The following is a 7,201-nucleotide window of genomic DNA, read 5'->3' as shown; positions in this document are numbered from 1 at the left end:
CCTCTCCACCACAGCCTCCAAAGTGTCCAGTTTACAGCCAATCACTCTCCTTCTTGGTCAAATAGCGCTTACTGGATGGGATGGCATGTCGCTGCAGGATGCTGTGGTACCCATGCTGGTTCAGTGTGCCTTCAATTTTGAATAAATCCCCAACAGTGTCACCAGCAAAGCACCCCCACACCATCACACCTCCTCCTCCATGCTACACAGTGGGAACCAGGCATGTAAAGACCATCTGTTCACCTTTTCTGCATTGCACAAAGACACGACGGGTGGAACCAAAGATCTCAAATTTGGACTCAACAGACCAAAGCACAGATTTCCACTGGTCTAATGTCCATTCGTTGTGTTTCTTGGCCCAAACAAATCTCTTCTGCTTGTAGCTTTTCCTTAGTGGTGGTTTCTTAGCAGCTATTTGACCATAAAGGCCTGATTGGCGCAGTCTCCTCTGCACAGCTGGTGTAGAGATGTGTCTACCACTAGAACTCTGTGTGGCATTTATCCGGGCTCTAATCTGAGGTGCTGCTAACTTGCGATTTCTGAGGCTGGAGCCTATCCCAGCGCTCATAGGGCGAAGGCAAGGAAACACCCTGGACAGGTCGCCAGTCCATCGCAGGGCGCTCTGTAGGCATAACTTATCGATCACAAGTGGCTTTTCTCAGGCTCAACAGATAGATCACAGATAAACAGAACCGTTTTTAGTCAAAAGTAAAAAAGGCTCTTGATGAGCACTTCAGCGTGAGAAATCGGAGGTGTGGCGTGTGAGCGTGTGAAGCCAATCAAATGCGTGAGTCTCATGGCCAATGCGTGAGAGTTGGCAGCTCTGTATATGGCCAAAAATATAAAAGTTTTCTGATACGAAAAGAAAGTTTGAGAAGAGATTTAAAAGACACTAAATATGTTGCCAGTCTGAGAGGGAGTTTGGGGGCACAGCTCTTAATCATTGAATTCAAGTGTTTCGTTCAGTCCCATTGCTACAGGTGTATAAAATGAAGCACCTAGCCATGCAGTTTGCCTTTACAAACATTTGCAAAAGTGCTCACTGAATTCAAGCATGGTACTCTAATAGTAATGTAGTAGGATGCCACTTTTTCAACAAGTCAGTGTGTGAAATTTCTCCCCTCCTATATCCATGATCAATTGTAAGTGGAATTTTTTAAAAGTAGAAGTGTTTAGGAACCACAGCAACTCAGCCACCAAGTGGTAGACCACGTAAAGTCACAGAGTGGGATGGTTGAGTTCTGAGGTGCATAGTGCATAAAAGTCATCAAGGCTCTGCTAACTCAATAACTGCAGAGCTCCTAACCTCCTCTGGCATTAAACATCAGTACAAAAACTGTGCACCGGGAGCTTCATGTCATGGGTTTCCATGGCTGAGCAGCCGCATGTAAACCTTACATCACCAAGCATAACACCAAGCGTCGGTTGGAGCAGTGTAAAGCATACCACCACTGGACCCTGGAGCAGTGGAAATGTGTTCTGTGGAATGATCACACTGCTCTGTCTGGCAGTCTGATGAATGAGTTTGGCCAGTTCCAGGAGACCTGCCTGACTGCATTGTGCCAACTGTAAAGTTTGGTGGAGGAAGGATAATGTTATGAGGTTGTTTTTCTGGGGTTGGTCTAGGGTCCCTTAGTTCCAGTGAAGGGAAATGCTTCAGTTTAACACTGTGGTGCGACTAATACAGAATGGGGATGAGACAGCATACAGAGACAAGATCCTGAAGCTGTCTATTTGGTGCTCTGCCAACAACCTGTCTCTTAACACGAGTAAAACTGAAGAACTGATTATGGACTAGGAAGCACAGAGCAGAACCCACCCCTCTCTACATCAACGGGGAGTTGAGAGGGTCTCCTCCTTCAAGGTACTAGGAGTGCACATCTCTGAGGATCTCAGCTGGACAGTAAACACCACCGCGGCAGTGAAGAAGGCACAGCAGCGACTCCATTTCCTTGAGAGTGCTTCAGAGGAACAGACTTCTGCGGCCTCATGAACCAACAGACTTCAAAATAGTTATTATTCCTGGGTCATCAGGCTGTTAAACCAGCAGTAGTCATACATGCCTTTTTTTCCATGTGCAATAACTTTCGATCCATGTGCAATAACTTTTGATCTATGCCTGTTCTTACTGTTTTTTTTATTATGCATATATATTTTTAGTGCTATTTATTTATTGTTTGTAATGTTTTCTCATACCACTCATTCTGCTTTAGCATGACTGTGATCCAGTGCACAAAATGAGATCCATAAAGTATGGCTGGATGAGTTTGGTATGGAAGAACTTGACTTGCCCACACACTGCCCTGACCCCAACCCCATCAAACCACTTTGGGATAAACTAGAACAGAGATTGCGAGCCAGGCTCTCTTGTCCAACATCAGTGTGTGACCTCACAAATGCTCTTCTGGATGACCGGGCAAAAATTCCCACAGACACATTCCAGAATCTTGCAGAAAGCCTTCCCAGAAGAGTGGAAGCTGTTATAGCTGTAAAGGATACAAGGATACAAGGAAGTTTATTGGTCATTATACAACAGGTTGTATAATGAAATTAAAATGTGGTTCCCTCTTGATTGATTAATTGATTGTATAAAAATTAAAATTATTAAACATGGAGGAGTGCAGATGGTCGGTACATCAGCTGGACGTGCTGACATACCAACGTACTGACGGTGAGCGTATTGTTTTCCTTCCGGTTCTTGAGCTGTGCTCGACTACTGTTTGTTGTTAGCAGATTTTAGCGTAATTTTCCACATTTAAATAATCCCAATCTGCCTTACATTGGGCTTGTAACACATTACCTGCTGTACATTAACACCTCATCTCGTTTTTACCAAGCATACAACCTTTTCCTCCTCCTTAGCGCCTTTTCTCTGCCCGTCGCTTGACATAGCTTAACTTGGCCTAACTGCTAGCGATGGCTTCCTCCTCTCCCTCCCTCTCCCCTTCCCTTTCCTGCTCAGCGTGTGGTATGTTTAGCTATTCCTCTGCCTCCTTTAGCGACCATGCTACTGGTACATGTAAGAACTGTGATAGAATAGAAGCACTGGAGGCGAGGCTCAGTGAGTTAGAAGTCCCTGCTTCGCACCAAAGATAGCCAGCCAGAGATAGCTAGCCAGTCCCCCCCATAGCCGGTGCGAGCAGGACAAGCGTAGCCGCTACTCCCCCGACAGTCCCCGAGCAGCTGAGGGCGCAGGGAGGGCACGGCTGGGTGACTGCCCCAACGAAGCATAGCCGCAAAACAAAGCACACAGGACTCCCTCAACCCCTTCATTGTTTCGAACCGATTTTCCCCACTCAGCGACACGCCCGCTGAGAAACCATCTCTGATAATTGGAGACTCGATTATGAGAAATGTGAAGCTAGCGACACCAGCGACCATAGTCAAATGCATTCCAGGGGCCAGAGCGGGGAACGTCGAGTCAAATTTGAAGCTGCTGGCTAAGGCTAAACGTAAATATGGTACGATTATTATCCACTGCGGCACAAATGACTCTCGGCAACGCCAGTCGGAGGTCACTAAAATTAGTTTTGAATCGGTGTGTGCTTATGCCAAAACAATGGCGGACTCCGTAGTCTTCTCTGGACCCCTTCCAAATCTGACCTTGGATGAGACGTTTAGCCGCATGTCATCCTTCCGCCGCTGGCTGTCTAGGTGGTGTCCAGAAAACAATGTGGGCTTTATTGACAATTGGCATACATTCTGGGGAAAACCTGGTCTGATTAGGAGAGACGGCCTCCATCCCACTTTGGATGGGGCAGCTCTCATTTCTAGCAAAATGGACAAGTTTATTAGAACCAAAGCCTGACAACCCAGAGATGAGACCAGGAGGCAGAGTTGCAGTCTTACACGCTTCTCTGCGCTTCCATTAGAGTGGCTGCCCACCCAAATGCCCATAGTGACTGTGTCTGCCCCCCGACCACTGAAACAAAAACAAAAAGAGGAGGCATCAATCACAAAAACATGATAAAAATCAACACCTCCTCTACTAACGTAAATAGAGACAACAAGATAATTAAATGTGGGCTCTTGAATATAAGATCACTGTCTCCTAAATCACTACTAGTAAATGAGCTGATATCTGATTTGAATATTGATTTACTCTCCTTGACTGAAACCTGGATTAATGAAAATGACTATGTGGGTATTAATGAGTCAACCCCTCCTAGCCATATTAACATTCATGTACCTTGGGATGGTCGAGGCGGTGGAGTTGCAGCTCACTGATTCTTGAGAATTTGGATAAATCGTGTCCCACTAAGAAAAATGCTATTTCTGCTGGAAATTTACAACATTTTAATGAATAAAAAGAATCAAGGGCATAATCAGGGGGTCTTTTGCACATTTGTAAGGTTCTTTTATAGGTTTATTTTTAATTTGTATTAATTTAATGATTACATGTTGGCCCATGCCCTACAAAACCAGTTGTCCTCAGATAGGAGATAATCATTTCAACTTGATTAAAACAACAAAAAGTAATAATTTCATTGAATAATATCTTTACCACATGAGAGTACATCATAATATGTATTAAAAACTACAAACAATGGGTTTTGAACAATATTTACTATTATTTTGTGGTTGCTCAAAATGTGTCCCAGATATTCGTCACCACCGTCAGATATTTATTTAAAAAATAATAAAAAAACTACAAGGTCTATTACATTCCTGAGGAGCCCTTTTCAAACCTTCAGCTCTACTGCATGCTTCAAGACCGCTCAGGCTCCTGTAAGTTTTCTATTTTCTCTTAAATCTCTTCATATTTTTGGACACTGCTACTGTCACAACCATAAATTGTCAACACCGTCACTTCTGTATAAAAAATATTAGATTAGATTATGGCATAAATGTATACTTTTTAAGAAGAGGTCTGATGTAGGTAGCAACAGGGCGAAAACAAGATGGCTAATGTGAACAACTCATGCTTATCATGTGAAAGAGCAGGTTTTTGTCACCACCGTCAGACGTCACCACCATCAGGTTTTCTGTCTGACGGTGATGACTGAAGTCTGAAAAATGCTTATAACAGTGCTCAGGATTGTTGTTTTTTTTGTACCAAATAGTCAAATAAAGTTGTTAAGCAAGAAGCCATTGACTTGAGTGGTATAAATTTTGGAAATGTATGTTTTAATGAGGCCACTGTCACCACCGTCAGATCAGTGTCACCACCGTCAGAGGCAGTTATATTGGCTTTAAATGAATATGCTTACAATATGTTTCTTTGGTGCTGTTGAGTTATTAAAGTAATAGTCTCTTTAATACAAAAATATGTTTTTCAAATTTAAAAAAAAACATTATGGTGACAGTGTCGACAAAAACAAAGTAGCCTAATAACTGGAAAAACCTATTTTATGAAAAAAATGCAAAATGAGGAGGTTGCACCAGAACATTGCTGAACAACCAAGACCTTGGCCTATAATGATATACCTTCAGATTTTGTAATTTAACGCACTTTTTTTTTTTTTTTCAAAATGAAAACCTGTTTTATCCAAATTCCCAAGAATCAGTGAGCTATTTTTAACTCAAAATTGGCTATAACACCAAAACCTAAATTTAAGCATAACTCATTTGAAAGCCTAATTCTTACTTTTTTTCATTCAGCTTGGAAGGCAGTTCTGTTAAGCCTGAGCTCAAATGAACTGAACCCACAATGCAGATGTGGTTAGAAGTAACAGAGTCTTTAATTAACAAAAACACTCCAAACAGAACTGAGTAAGCACGGAGAAATCCGGGGATGGCTGGGCGCAGCAGGCAGGACACGGAGGGGCAGGCAGGACACACACAGGCAGGCAGGGAAGGGTCTAAAGGCAGAGCAAAAATCCAACAATCAAAAGACTGGTCACCAAAGAGTAGCGCAAGATCAACAATAGGAGCCGGGACGTTACCACACATGGTACAGGATGAACTGGTGATGAGTGGAAGTCTGAGCCGGGGTTATAAAGGCTGTAGATTGGTGGAGATAATGACGGGATGGAAACCAGGTGCGTGAGCGGGAACAGGTGAGTGGGAGAGACCAGTGAGCCTGCCACGCCCAGCCCGCAGGGAAAAACACACACAAACACACAGACACACAGGGGAAGGGGAAACAGAAGAACACACACAGAGACGGCTCCTAACAAGTTCAACCAATCTTATTTGCCATTATATACCGTCCACCTAACTCAGCGTATTCTGAATTTCTGTTGGAATTCCCAGATTTCTTATCAGATTTAGTTCTCAGTGCTGATAAAGTGATTACAGTTGGAGATTTTAACATCCATACCAACACGGAAAACTCTCTTAACACGGCATTCATTTCGTTAAAATAATCCCAGGTTGCTTTTTAGCATGTGTGGCAAGTGGTTCGGTCTCTCCTGGCCACTGTGTGGCACTGTGCCAGGTTGTGCCATCTTAAGCCTTAGGCGGAGCTTATATAAGCCAGGTGCGCCCATGCCTGGGTCTTCCTCTTTCCCGAAGCATTTTCCGGGGTAGCTGCAGCATCGTGGGCAGCTGGTGCTTTTGTTTGGCGTGGCGGTCGACGAGGGTCATACTACCACTCAGGTAAGGCCTCGTGCTGTTTCTTTTACTGTTGAACGCGCAGCAGGCATCTCGGTGATGGTCTCCACCTGTTTGTAGCATGGCTGACCACTGGTCCAGGGGCGGACGGACTGCTCTGCTGGAGGCCCGCTGTCGCATGGTTGTCTGTCGAGTTGGTGAGTCGTCTTGTCTGTTTGGTGCTGCTATCACCATCTCCCTGTTGGCAAATATTTATGGTGTGTTTTTCCTCCTGCAGCATTTCGACTGTTTATTACTTCCACCCTCCACAGTGAGGTTGCACTGTGGCACAGCTTGAGGGTATGTACCACGCTAAATTTGCTATGCAACCATTATTTAGTGGTTTATTGACAATTTTTATCTGTTTGTGCTAATTTTTTTTTGGTGTTTTCAGCTACCGATCCAAGATCGGCTGCTGCTTTGGCTCAGCTCTGTTTTTGTGTGTGTGTTTGCTCCCTCTCACAGAGTTACGTCGCCGGTCAGCCGCCGGAGCTGCGAGCCGCTACCCCGCGGCGATAAGGACCGGCTCTGTCCCCGCAGGCAGTGCGTGGCCGGACCCCACACCCTGGAGGCTGGCCCTATAATAAAGAAGCGCCGCATAGTGGGGATCTGCTTTTAAGTTGTTTAGTCGTTGGAGAGTTGCCTTGAGTTATTTCTTTGTTTTGTT

This window comes from Myripristis murdjan, chromosome 19 (genome assembly GCF_902150065.1).
Source record: "Myripristis murdjan chromosome 19, fMyrMur1.1, whole genome shotgun sequence".
Taxonomy (NCBI): Eukaryota; Metazoa; Chordata; class Actinopteri; order Holocentriformes; family Holocentridae; genus Myripristis; species Myripristis murdjan.
This window is presented reverse-complemented; position numbering follows the sequence as displayed.